This window comes from Odocoileus virginianus, unplaced genomic scaffold, assembly GCF_023699985.2.
Source record: "Odocoileus virginianus isolate 20LAN1187 ecotype Illinois unplaced genomic scaffold, Ovbor_1.2 Unplaced_Contig_14, whole genome shotgun sequence".
NCBI classification, from domain to species: domain Eukaryota; kingdom Metazoa; phylum Chordata; class Mammalia; order Artiodactyla; family Cervidae; genus Odocoileus; species Odocoileus virginianus.
In genome coordinates, this window is record NW_027224331.1 from 766114 (window position 1) to 780413 (window position 14300).

Below are 14300 nucleotides of genomic sequence, written 5' to 3' on the forward strand. Positions count from 1 at the left end.
TCTATATCTATATAGATATGTGCTGTGCTTAGTCGCTGCTATCATGTCCGACTCTTTGAGACCCCGTGGACTGTAGCCTGCCAGGCTCCTCTGTCTGTGGGAATTCTCCAGGCAAGAATACTGGAGTGGGTTGCCATGCTCTCCTCCAGGGGATCTTCCCAATCAGGGAATTGAACTCAGGTTTCCTGCATTGCAGGTGGATTCTTTACTGTCTGAGACACCAGGGAAGCCCATATATATAGACAGATACAAAATTTCCTTATAAAGAGGGAATATAATGAGAAACATTCCTGGCTTGTCCCTTGCCTGGGCCAGCTCACTTGATTTTCCCTCTGGTCTCTGGCTGCTTCTCAAGTCTCTTCCAGAGCTCTCTCCTGTGAGTGCCAATCACCAAGGCCCCCCTTGCCCTCCTAGCCTCAGAGAAAGTCTAACAGTGACTGTGCTTCCTCCCATCCCTGTTCCCATCCCTATGACCAAGCTGGAAAACTTTCCTCAGAATCTGTTTCTACTAACTTTTACCACAGCAAGGAGCACCATCATGATGAGGCCAGACATTGAAGGAGATAAATAAGTTACTCAACAATAAATACACTGCATTTCATTATAGATCCATAAGTGTGTATATGACTGGAATATCACATCACCTGCTGATAATTGATACTTTAGCAGCTGTGAGATCCACGGCAGACCCATTTCCAAGATGACCTTATTTTCATAGACAATTGTCCCCCTTGATCATTTCAAGATCAAGTTCAACAAGCACTGTGAGCATGTATTGTGTGTTGGGCCCTGGGCATGGAAAGAAATGCCAAGGCATGTTTATCGCTTCAGTCGTGTCCGACCCTTTGCAACCCTATGGACTGTAGCCTTGCTCCTCCAGGCAAGAATACTGGAGTGTGTTGCTGTGCCGTCCTCCATCAGATCTTCCCGACCCAGGGATTGAATCCATGTCTCCTGCGGCTCCCACATTGCAGGCAGATTCTTTACCACTGAGCCACTGGGGAAGCCCATGTGGAAAGAAATAATTCCATTCAATTTAATGACAGACACAGTATGTACTAAGTAAATGTGTGTTGAATAAAAAAGTAAGAAAACTCGTACCTGAGTCTGTCCAAACAGCCAGATAAAGGAAAGACTACAACTTGAATCTTCTCTTTATCTGATAACCCAAACCTTGCACAGAATGTTCAACATGTGACTCAGAGGTTCCAACCTTCCCCTCTTCCATCCAGGGAAGTCTTTCTCTCAACTTCTCTCCTAGTTAACTACGCATGTCGCAATTCAGAAGATCCAGCTCTTCTGCGCCCAAGTGACTACTTATCAAGATCACACATACTGAGACTTTTAAAAGTATTTAATGGTAGTGTGTTCTCCTGAACCTTCATTTCCCTAAGTCAGTGGTTCTCACACAGGGGTGACAGTAAGGGGTTATCTCCCAGGGGACACTTAGCAACGTCTACAGATATTGTTTGTCATCACAGCTGGGGGAGAACAAGCTGTGGCATCAGGGGTGGGGGGTAGAGGAAAGGGCACCCCACAGTGCAGCCCCCAACAAAGAGCAATCCAGCCCCAGGTGTCAAAACACCACTGCTGAGAAAACTGGTCTAGTTGGAAAACCCCGAGATGCCTGTGTGGTCATGCAGTGAACTTAGCTTGTGTATTCCCTCCCCAAATCCTATTAACTGACTCTATTTATCTAAACTTCCCTGAAAATCCAGAGCCCAGAGCTGATCGCCATGTCCAAGGATGGTGCAAGTGTAATAGAGAAGAACAAATCTGACTCTATATTAGTTCTGTTAATTTTAGCTTTTGCTTCCAGTTAAGACTGTTGCCTATAGCCTGAAATATACAGGAGAGCCCATTCTCAAGGCTCTGACCTTTAAAGGTATAACACTTTTCCATTCATATAGAGATAAAAAGTTGCAGAACATTTGTCTTACTGGAGGTTCACGAGAACATTCTGAACTGACCGAGTGGACAGCTGCAAGAACAAAGGATTCCCACACCAAGAAGTCTGCAACAGCCAACCACATGCCCCTCCTTCACCTTGCCTCTGGAGATGCTTTGCTGAAACGCTGTGGGGCATTCAGGGTCTTGGGGTGGGGTCATGAGCCACTCCTCTCCTTGCACAGACTGCAATAAACCTTTCTCTGCTCCAAACTCTGACATTTCAGTTTGTTTGGCCTCACTGTGCATCAGGCACACAAACTTTCATTGTCTAACACGATGGGAGAACAGAGATTTCTGTCAGCCCCACAGCAGAAGGTTATTCTCTGGACTTTAAAGGTTGGCCCAGGTCCACTGTGGGCTCTGCCCCTCACGACCTGGGGTCCCTTGGATGAGCTAATGAACCTCTCTACACTGAGTTTTCTCATCTTTAAAGTAGCTGTGAGTAGAGAAAAATAGTGACACAAGTATGAAATAGTACCCTCATCTTTGGAAATATTGGGAAGTTTAATAAAAGGGCCCAAGGGATGCACTTCAAGCAAGTACTGGGCACCCTGATGAGCTCAGATGGTGCTGGTTGAAGATGATCATGCATGGTCTAAGTTAAGGTTTGAAACTTTCCTTTTAGGGTTGTTTATTTCTAAAATCAACTACCTTAATTGGGATTTGGAGGCCTTCAAACCCATGTCTGTGCCTGTCAGGAAACAACTTTCTGCTTTTCTTCATTTATTCATTCAACAAAAAGTCACTGGAGTCCCTGCTGGGCACCACCTCTCGCCTTCACTTCCTGCCAGTGTGATACTCAGGGAGGGGCCGCACCTGAAAGCTGTTAGATCAGTTCACAGCCACTGAAGAGAAGTTCATGTTCCCAAGCCTGGAGAGACAAGGTAAGCAATAAAAGACACAGAGAACCCTTCGCTACAATAATCCTTGATGTCTACACTGCTTTACAGCTTGCAAAGTACTTACACCCATTATCTCATCCTATTTGCCCAGTTTCCCCTCTGGCTGCCCAGGCGAACTGCCCAGAGAATGGATGCCCTCACTCCCACCTTCATTATTACTCATCTCGGACAAACAGCAATGACCACTCCATTCATGAAGTGGATAACACTGCAGCTAAACCGGCTCGGAAAACGATAAGACTTGGAATCAGCTCTCTTTGGTTAGTCACAGGGAAAATAATGCTCTGTTGATCCCCCCAATTAACAGCTGTAGCAAGGAAAACATCCCATGGCTGCTTCTCAGGGACAAGTGCTCCCAGTTTTTCTGACTTTTGGAGGGATCCATTGGACTATAGATAGAGCCAAGTGAGAACTGGAAGAGTTGGTATCAAAGGCAGCCTGAGCCCCAAGCTTTCTGTTAGAAAACTGAGGCAGCAGGCTGACTTCAAACATGAATCAGAGACTTAGCATGGAATGGGAGTAGGTCTGCCTCACATAGCTTCCATGACTGTGCTGGGAGAGGAGAGCACGCAGAGCCAAGCTCAGGAAAGCCTGAGCTATGTTCAGTTCAGTTCAGTCGCTCAGTCGTGTCTGACTTTGCGAACCCATGAACTGCAGCATGCCAGGCCTCCCTGTCCATCACCAACTCCCAGAGTTTACCAAACTCATGTCCATTGAGTCAATGATGCCATCCAACCATCTCATCCTCTGTTCTCCCTTTCTCCTCCTGCCCTCAATCTTTCCAGCATCAGGGTCTTTTCAAATGAGTCAGCTCTTCACATCAGGTGGCCAAAATATTGGAGTTTCAGCTTCAATATCAGTCCTTCCAATGAACACCCAGGACTGATCTCCTTTAGGATGGACTGGTTGGATCTCCTTGCAGTCCAAGGGACTCTCAAGAGTTCTCCAGCACCACAGTTCAGAAGCATCAATTCTTCGGTGCTCAGCTTTCTTCACAGTCCAACTCTCTCATTCACTCATGACTACTGGAAAAACCATAGCTTTGACTAGACAAACCTTGGTTGATGAAGTAATGTCTCTGCTTTTTAATATGCTATCTAGGTTGGTCATAACTTTCCTTCCAAGGAGTAAGTGTCTTTTAATTTCATGGCTGCAATCACCATCTGCAGTGATTTTGGAGCCCCCAAAAATAAAGTCAGCCACTGTTTCCACTGTTTCCCCATCTATCTGCCATGAAGTGATGGGACCAGATGCCATGATCTTAGTTTTCTGAATGTTGAGCTTTAAGCCAACTTTTTCACTCTCCTCTTTCACTTTCATCAAGAAGCTCTTTAGTTCTTCACTTTCTGCCATAAGGGTGGTGTCATCTGCATATCTGAGGTTATTGATATTCCTCCCAGCAATCTTGATTCCAGTTTGTGCTTCCTCCAGTCCAGCATTTCTCATGATGTACTATTCATATAAGTTAAATAAGCAGGGTGACAATATACAGCCTTGACATACTCCTTTTCCTATTTGGAACCAGTCTGTTGTTCTGTGTCAGTTCTAATTGTTGCTTCCTGACGTGCACATAGATTTCTCAAGAGGCAGGTCGGGTGGTCTGGTATTCCCATCTCCTTCTGAATTTCCCAGTTTATTGTGATCCACACAGTCAAAGGCTTTGGCATAGTCAACAAAGCAGAAGTAGATGCTTTTCTGGAACTCTCTTGCTTTTTTCGATGATCCAGCAGATGTTGGCAATTTGATCTCTGGTTCCTCTGCCTTTTCTAAAACCAGCTTGAACATCTGGAAGTTCACGGTTCACATATTGCTGAAGCCTGGCTTGGAGAATTTTGAGCATTACTTTACTAGCATGTGAGATGAGTGCAATTGTGCCATAGTTTGAGCATTCTTTGGCATTGCCTTTCTTTGGGATTGGAATGAAAACTGACCTTTTCCAGTCCTGTGGCCACTGCTGAGTTTTCCAAATTTGCTGACATATTGAGTGCAGCACTTTCACAGCATCATCTTTCAGGATTTGAAATAGCTCAACTGGAATTCCATCACCTCCACTAGCTTTGTTCATAGTGATGCTTCCTAAGGCCCACTTGACTTCACATTCCAGGATGTCTGGCTCTAGGTGAGTGTGAGTGATCACACCTTCGTGATTATCTGGGTCATGAAGATCTTTTTTGTACAGTTCTTCTGTGTATTCTTGCCACCTCTTCTTAATATCTTCTGCTTCTGTTAGGTCCATACCATTTCTGTCCTTTATTGAGCCTATCTTTGCATGAAATGTTCCCTAGTATTGCTAATTTTCTTGAAGAGATCTCTAGACTTTCCCATTCTATAGTTTTCCTCTATTTCTTTGCATTGATCACTAAGGAAGGCTTTCTTATCTCTCCTGGCTATTCTTTGGAACTCTGCATTCAAATGGGTGTATCTTTCCTTTTCTCCTTTGCTTTTCACTTCTCTTCTTTTCACAGCTATTTGTAAGGCCTCCTCAGACAGCCATTTCACTTTTTTGCATTTCTTTTTCTTGGGGATGGTCTTGATCCCTGTCTCCTGTACAATGTCATGAACCTCCATCCATAGTTCATCAGGCACTCTGGTCTATCAGATCTAGTCCCTTAAATCTATTTCTCACTTCCACTGTATAGTCATAAGGGATTTGATTTAGGTCATACCTGAATGGTCTAGTGGTTTTCCCCACTTTCTTCAATTTAACTCTGAATTTGGCAATAAGGATTTCATGATGTGAGCCACAGTCAATGATAGAAGCCTAAACAACAGGAGGACCATGTGTTAACCCTGTTCCCTGTTATCGGGTGGTGGCATAGACACCCTGTACTGAGCCAGGGCACAGTGGGAGGGTTCTCTTTCTGTAGGGTCATGAGGGGTCTATGCAGTTGTAGAATATGATCTCCTTAAAGCAAGGTCTCCTCTGCACCTCCCACAAAATCTTGTGCACTGTCTCACCTCCAGGGGATGCTCAGTAGTGCCTGCTGGGCTCAGAGCAACCTCCTCTTCCACAGGGCCCTCCCCCCCATCACCACCCAGAAGGTATATGACAATGAAAAGAAAGCAAAGAAGTAACCAAAGAGGAAGAGCAGTGTCATAACTTGGCCAGACTCCTTCATGACACAGTCAGTTGGGTAGGAACAGGGTAATTACAGGCAACCATCAGCCTGGAATTTCTGGCAGAAGTGGGCATGGGACCCACCGGCTGTGGATGCTGGCTCCAGAAGAGGCAGCTGGGCAGCCTCGGGCCTGCAGGGGCTAACGGTTACCACACTGTGTCCGAATTGGGAATAGCTGGTGCCAATGCCACAAGTCAAGGTGACAGGCTCCAGTGGCGGGGGTCCAGGCAGTGATTAGATACTTGAGAACCAGAAGGGCAGGGATCATGGATCCAGGAACTCCAGATGGCAGAACCCCAGTACAGCCTTCAGCAGGAAAAGCCAGAGGGATGCAGGACCACATCACAGGCTAGAGCAGGGCAGAATTCCAGTTCCAGAGTGCCGGGGAAAGGAGGCTTCTGGATACAGGAGCAAGTACCATCTTGTCCCAGAGGCAGGGGAATCAGTGCCTTCCCACGGACCTGATGAGAAGGGAGCCCCTGGACAGTAGCGTTCCTACCCCTCTCTAGGGTGCCCCTCTTCCTCCTTCCCACGGTGGAGGGGAGAGGGATGTGTCTGGCAGAAGGAGCTCAGATGCCCACTTTGACAGGAAGAGCCCTGCACACCGCGCTGTCCCTCAGCGCCTCTGCTGCTCTCTGCTTGCCTGTGTGGGGAGCAATCCTGATCAGTTTAGCCACTGGCTAGGCTAGCGTCCACCATACCACATACACAGGTGGCCAGAGATGGCAGGAAACTGGTGTTGGCTTCAAGCCCACGCCCTCTGAGCTGGCTTTACTCAGAGAGGACTGATGAAGCTCCTCTCTCCACTGCATCCGCCTCCTGTGCTCATTCCTCAGCTGATGGGAGCCCAAAGAGAGGGGCTAAGCCCACAGCACCTGCAGAACCAACTCTCTCCAGGAAGATGGCAGACCGGCTCATTAGGGCTTCATAAGATCTGAATCTCACCCCAGGGACCGGCTCAGTTCCAGGAACCCAGGTGGCTTTGCCCTGAGTCTGTGTATCTGGTCCTGAGGCTGGTTGGCAGCAAAAATTTGAGCACCACCTCTGGGAGAGCCGGCTGTGAGGACCTAGGAACAGCAGTGCATTAGTTAGGTCCGTGGCTCAGTCGTGTTTAACTCTTTGCAAACATTTGGACTGCAGCATGCCAGCTTCCCTGTCCATCACCAACTCCCAGAGCTTGCTCAAACTCAGGTCCATTCAGTCGGGGATGCCATCCAACCATCTCATCCTCCTTCCTTCAATCTTTCCAGCATCAGGGTCTTTTCAATGAGTCAGTTCATCACATCAGGTGGCCAAAGTATTGGAGTGTCAGCTTCAACATCAGTCCTTCCAATGAATATTCAGGACTGATTTCCTTTAAGATTGACTGGTTGGATCTCCTTGCAGTCCAAGGGACTCTCAAGAGTCTTCTCCAACACCACAGTTCAAAAGCGTCAATTCTTTGGTGCTCAGCTTTCTTTATAGTCCAACTCTCACATCCATACATGACTACTGGAAAAACCATAGCTTTGACTAGACAGACCTTTGTTGGCAAAGTAATGTCTCTGCTTTTTAATATGCTGTCTAGGTTGGTCATAGATTTTCTTCCAAGGAGCAAGCGTCTTTTAATTTCATGGCTGCAGTCACCATCTGCAGTGATTTTGGAGTCCCCAAAAATAAAGTCTGTCACTGTTTCCATTGTTTCCCCATCTATTTGCCATGAAGTGATGGGACCAGATGCCATAATCATTGTTTTTTGAATGTTGAGTTTTAAGCCAGCTTTTTCACTCTCATCTTTCAATTTCATCAAGAGGCTCTTTAGTTCCTCTTCACTTTATGGCATAAAGGTGGTGTTATCTGCATATCTGAGGTTATTGATATTACTCCAAGCAATCCAGGTTGTGCTTCATCCAGCCCAGCATTTCACATGATGTAATTGGAACCAGTCTGTTGTTCCATGTCTGGTTCTAACTGTTCCTTCTTGACCTGCATACAGATTTCTCAGGAGGCAGGTCAGGTGGTCTGGTGTTCCCATCTCTTTCAGAATTTTCCACAGTTTATTGTGATCCATATAGTCAAAGGCTTTGGCATAGTCAATAAAACAGAAATATATGTTTTTCTGGAATTCTTTTGCTTTTTTGATGATCCAGTGGATGTTGGCAATTTGATCTCTGGTTCCTCTGCCTTTTCTAAATCCAGCTTGAACATCTGGAAGTTCACGGTTGTGAACTTCAGTACTGTTGAAACCAGGCTTGGAGAATTTTGAGCATTATTTTGGTAGCATGTGAGATGAGTGCAATTGTGTGGTAGTTTGAACATTCTCTGGCATGCCTTTCTTTGGGATTGGAATGAAAACTGACCTTTTCCAGTCTTGCGGCCACTGCTGAGTTTTCCAAGTTTGCTGGCACATTGAGTGCAGCACTTTCACAGCATCTTCTTTGAGGATTTGAAATAGCTCAGCTGGAATTCCATCTCCTCCACTAGCTTTGTTCATTTTAGTTTACTGATTCCTAAAATGTCAGTGTTCACTCTTGCCATCTCCTGTTTGACCACTTCTAATTTACCTTGATTCATGACCTAACATTCCAGGTTCCTGTGCAATATTGCTCTTTACAGCATCAGACTTTACTTCCATCACCAGTCACATCCACAACTGGGCATTGTTTTCACTTTGGCTCCATGTCTCTTCATTCTCTCTGCTGTTATTTCTCCACCATTCTCCAGTAGCATATTGGGTACCTACCAACCTGGGGAGTTCATCTTTCAGTGTCATATCTTTTTGCCATCTCATACATGGGGTTCTCAAGGCAAAAATACTGAAGTGGTTTGCCATTCCCTTCTCCAGTGGACCACATTTTGTCAGAACTCTCCACCATGACCCATCCATCTTGGGTGGCCCTACATGGCATGGCTCATAGTTTCATTGAGTTAGACAAGGCTGTGGTCCATGTGATCAGTTTGATTAGTTTTCTGTGATTGTGGTTTTCATCTTCTGTCTGCCCTCTGATGGATAAGGATAAGAGGCTTATGGAAGCTTCCTGATGGGAGAGACTGACTGGGGAAAACTGGGTCTTGTTCTGATGGGCAGGGCCATGCTCAGTAAATCCTTAATCCAATTTTCTGTTGATGGGCAGGGCTGTGTTCTCTCCCTGTTGTTTGACCTGAGACCAAATTATGGTGGAGGTAACAGGAGATAATAGTGACCTCCTTCAAAAGGCCCAGTGCTAACACTGCCAAATTCAGTGCCCCCGACCCTGCAGCAGGCCACCACTGACCCAGGCCTCTGCCAGAGACTCCTGGACACTCACAGGCAAGTCTGGGTCAGTCTCTTGTGGGGTCACTGCTCCTTTCTCCTGGGTCCTGGTGCACACAAGGTTTTTTGTGCCCTCCAAGAGTCTGTTTCCCCAGTCCTGTGGAAGTTCTGTAATCAAATCCCACTGGCCTCCAAAGTCAAATTCCCTGGGGGTTCTCAGTCCCTTTGCCAGATCCCCAGGTTGGGAAATCTGTTGTGGGTCCTAGAACTTTCTTAACAGTGCAAGAATTTCTTGCATAATTGCTCTGCAGTTTGTGGGTTGTCTGCTTGGCAGCTCCATGGTGGAGTTAATGGTGACCTCCTCCAAGAGGGCTTATGCCACACACTGCATGACCCAGGTCTGCTGCAGCCAGAGCCCCTGCCCCTGCGGCAGGCCACTGCTGACCCGTACCTCTGCAGGAGACTCAAACACAGGTCTGGCTCAGTCTCTGTGGGGTCTCTGGGTCCTGGTGCACACAAAGTTTTGTTTGAGCCTCCAAGCAACTCTGCTGGGTATGGGGCTTGATTGTAAACATGATTTCACCCCTTCTACCATCTTTCTGGGGCTTCTCCTTTGCCTGTGGACATGGGGTATCTTTTTTTGGTGGGATCCAACATTCTCCTATCGATGGTTGTTCAGCATCAAGTTGATGAGCACTTGTTCTTCTACTCCACCATCTTGCCAGGAGGCAAAGAGAATAAGTCAGAGGAGGGAGGGAAAGGGGGGAAGAGCCAGCAGAGCCCATGGGTGGGGGCAGGGATGCCTGTAAGAAAGAGAAGACACCTCCTCCAACTCCCCCATCTGTAGGCTGCCGGGGTGGGGGGGCTGCTGAGGAAGGTCGGGGAGAGTGGAGAGGGTTTGTTCGCGCCACCGTCACCACCTCCTTCTCACACTAAACTGCTGGTCCACCGCACGACTCAGTTGGAGGAAAAAGGAAATAGCTGACAATTTTGATTGAAGTTGTAACTTTTTATTAGTACATATATTCTAGACTGGTATTACATTCTGGTTTCTCTGGTAGCTCAGCTGGTAAAGAATCTGCCTGCAGTGCAGGAGACCTGGGTTCTATCCCTGGGTTGGGAAGATCCCCTGGAGGAGGGCATGGCAACTCACTCCAGTATTCTTGCCTGGAGAATCCCATGGACAGAGGAGCCTGGCAGGCTGCAGTCCATGGGGTCACAAAGAATCAGACATGACTGAGCATGCATATTCTAGACTAGATACTCTAATTTCTGAATTGAGACTGTGTTTGTGACTTAAAGTGACTGCAAGACTTTTTATTATTCAAGTGTTAGCAGAAAATTCATGCTAACATGCTAACCATCCCAAGTTTTTACCCAGAAGAACTTCCACTGATGATACATTTTAAAAGAAAAGTAGAATGCAATATAAAGATGCTTTTCAGCTATATTACAGAAGAGCTTCTTACTCGGTTATATTATCATGCCATTAGAGGAGAGTTTCTTTTCCTATTATTTGGGTCCATACACAAAGCGGAGAATAGGGCTGGCTGGAAGGTAGGGGGCTCTAGGAGATAATACAGAGGTTTCATTTTTCATTGAAACACAACGCCTAGCTGTGCCTTATTTAAAAAAGAATACAACATTTTTAGGAAAAGACCTCTTAGGGGTATTCTAGGCTTTCTCAGACTCTAACAGGTAGGGTTATTCCCATTCAATAGAGAGATGCCTGACCCCACAGGCGACCATCTGAAGAAGTCAATCCCACCTTAAGGAAGCCACTGTGGAGAAAGGAAGTAAAAACCGTCCAGGCCTGCCCCCCAGCTGTCAGTCCCCTATCACAGGCACTCAGAGCGTGGCAGAGAGGTGGTCGGGCAGGCTGCCCAAAGCACCTCCTGAAGAAATGGCAGTTCTGGAGAGCCCCAGGTCAGCTCAGGCCTGCTGAGCCCAGCTTCCCCAGAGCCCAGCACACGGCATCTCGTGGGCCGCCTAGACCTTCTCCAGTTCCTTCAGCCGGCCTGCGCTGACCGCTGACCCAAAGTCAATTGTCGCTCTGTCTCCCTCCTTCTCTCTCCTCTCTCTCAATAAATGCACATGGTTTTAAAAGTCAGATGTTACAAAAGGCTAATGAGAAAAATAATTAGTGCCCTGCCTGCCTTCATCCTCTCCCAGGCTTCTTCTCAGAAGCAAGCCCTCTCAAGTCGCCTAGCTTTGCCCCTTGCTTTAACGTCTACATTTCTAAATAAGTCGTGTCTGACTCTTTGCAACCCCATGGACTGTAGCCTGCCAGTCTCCTCTGTCCATGGAATTTTCCAGGCAAGAATACTGGAGTGGGTTGCCATTTCCTACTCCAGGGGATCTTCCCAACCAAGGACTGAACTTATGTCTCTTGTGTCTCCTGCATTGGCAGGCAGATTCTTTACCACTGCGCCACCTGGGAAGCACTGCTGATAATAAATTCATAGACACTGTCCACTGACAGTGTACAGTGTGGGCTGAGGACTTAGCTCTCCTGCTGTCTCACTCCACCTTCCACTCCTCTCCCAAAATGGTTATGGCACCATCTTTGAGCAAGTCAACACACACGGTTTATGTGAGCTATAACTATAAAATATAATTCCCTTGTCGACTAAAAAAGATGTACAACTTGAGAGTTGTGAGTTAAGTTTTATTTGGGGCAAAATGAGGACTGCAGCCTGGGAGGCAGCATCTCAGATAGCTCTGAGAGACTGCTCCCAAAGAGGCAGTGGGGGAAGGTCAATATATAAGGTTTTGGTGAAGGGGGAGTCAGTACCATGAAGCACTCATTTTACAAAGGATTTTTGTTAGTCGTGAGGATCTGATATCACCATGAAGGGATTTAGTGCTTCTCTAGATATGAGGAGATGCAAGGATTGAGATCATAAAATCTGTTCCTAAAAACATCCAACTATCTAAAGACCTGTCCCACCAGATTCCCTGGAGCACAGAGTGCCTCACTCCACCCTGAACTCCCTCAGGGGTTGTTGAAGGTCAACAGCTATAGCAGCATGGGGTTCAGTCTCCATAGAGGCAGATGGCAAATGCCTTTGTTGTTCAGTCATTGGCAATGCTCTTGGTAAGTGCCAGTTTGTAGTTGACATGGCCCCCTTGTGGTCATAAATCTGACCATACTTTGGGGGGCATTCATGACCATTTTGTCCATGTTGCTGGGAAGGCTTGTTCCCAGTTCTGAAGAAGGTTTTTGTTGATAAGACACTCAATGTGCTATTACTGGACTAGGTCTTAATAGTCAAAGATCTCTGGACACCTGTCTTCTAGTTATGGTCCAGGAAAGTATTCCCTCTCGTTGCATCTTTACACTATTAAATCATTGATCATATATCAAGCTATACATTTGATCAACTGCTTCAAGTCTAGTCATCATTTCCGTTGGAGGCTCAGTCATATACTTGGTAATACAAGAAATAATAATCTTGTGAAACAAGCAAAATACAAATGGTATAGTTAATAACATTAGTGGAATTAAAAGTAAATATTTTAGCCATGAGCCTCCCACACCAGTTTGTGTGTTTGTTTTAAAGATCGTCAAGACTAGGGAATGAATAAAGCAGAAATTTAATTTTTCATGTGGTTCAAATGTGTCACATTAAAGGATTAATCAGGTATGAAAATACAGCATTCAGTTTGAATTGTAGCACAGACGATGAGATGTTGTGAGGTGTCAAGGGCCTTGCAGTTACATAGCACTGCCTTTCTTATCCATAGAGACAGAATTCAATAGGCAAATAGTCCAGTTACTATCATTTAAAGCTTACGAAAGTTGTTAAGGCTTAGATATAGTCAATTACATCCTCCAACTCCATTGAAGGCACACACAAGTTACTACTGACCACTCACCTAAAATAAATTTCCTAGGAGGTATCCAATCAGAGCCTTAAAGAACAGAAATCCACCTAGAGAACAGGTAACCCAGAAAGACTAGGCACAGGTTATTAGCCACAACCCAACAACTGGATTGAGTTTTAAACTAGCATAGATAGGCGTAGGCCCAAAGAATAAAGAAAACATTATAAATGATCATAAAATTCAGATCAGCATCTTGGTCAAGCTGTCTACTTCTGATGTCATCTTCTTCTCATCCTAGTGTAGTGTAGTTTCCTCAGTTTGAGCACTGTTTTAAGGTGAGTTTGAGGTCAGCAGACCTCTCTATAGACCAGTCCAGCTTAGGGCCTTTGGAAGTGGGAGTTAATCCAAGAGTCAATTTCCCTTCAATTTCACTGGGCATGAGCTAGTTAAGAGTACCTGATAGAAAGGTCCTTCCATCCAGGTTGGAGACAGTTCCTTAAATTATGTCTTCTTCCAGTCTTGATTGCAGGTCATGTGTGAGGCATCTGATCTTCATCCAAAGACAGATTACTGAGATAAGCTTCAGAAACAACCCTAGAGTGTCCTTTAATAATTCAATTAAATTTTACATTAATATACCCTAACAGCAAAGAACTATCCAGGAAATGAGTCTTAGTAGATACAGACCTCCATTAACAAACTGGGATTTAACATTCATTGAAACATCTTTTTCTCCCTAAAATCACTGTCATTTTTACCAAATATAACCAAATTAAGACTTGTTTGTAATATAGGTCTGGTCACAATAAACTTGGCCTGATGATTTATATAAAACCATAATTGATGATAAACTTTTTTGCTTTGCTGATACTATAAAAGTCTCAGACTGAACTTTTATTTATTTTTTAATATTTATTTATTTATTTGACTGTGCTGGGTCTTAGTTGCAGCACATGGCCTCTTTTAGTTTTGGCATGCAGGATCTAGTTCCCTGACCAGGGATCGAACCCAGGCCCCCTGCACTGGGAGGTCAGAGTCTTAGCCACTGGACCACCAAGGAAGTCCCTCAGACTGAACTTTTAAAATAAAACATTTTAGGGCTAGGAAAGTCATGCCAAAGGTTTATCACAGATTTTGCCTAACAGATCTAAGTGAATTCCTCCCTTCTCAAGGTCTCCAAAGTTCCTTGAGATTTCTGTACCTGTTAGTGAGATAACCTTCCTAACTTATCTGATAAAGTTACTGGAAACTAAGAGTTTCCAATCTCTG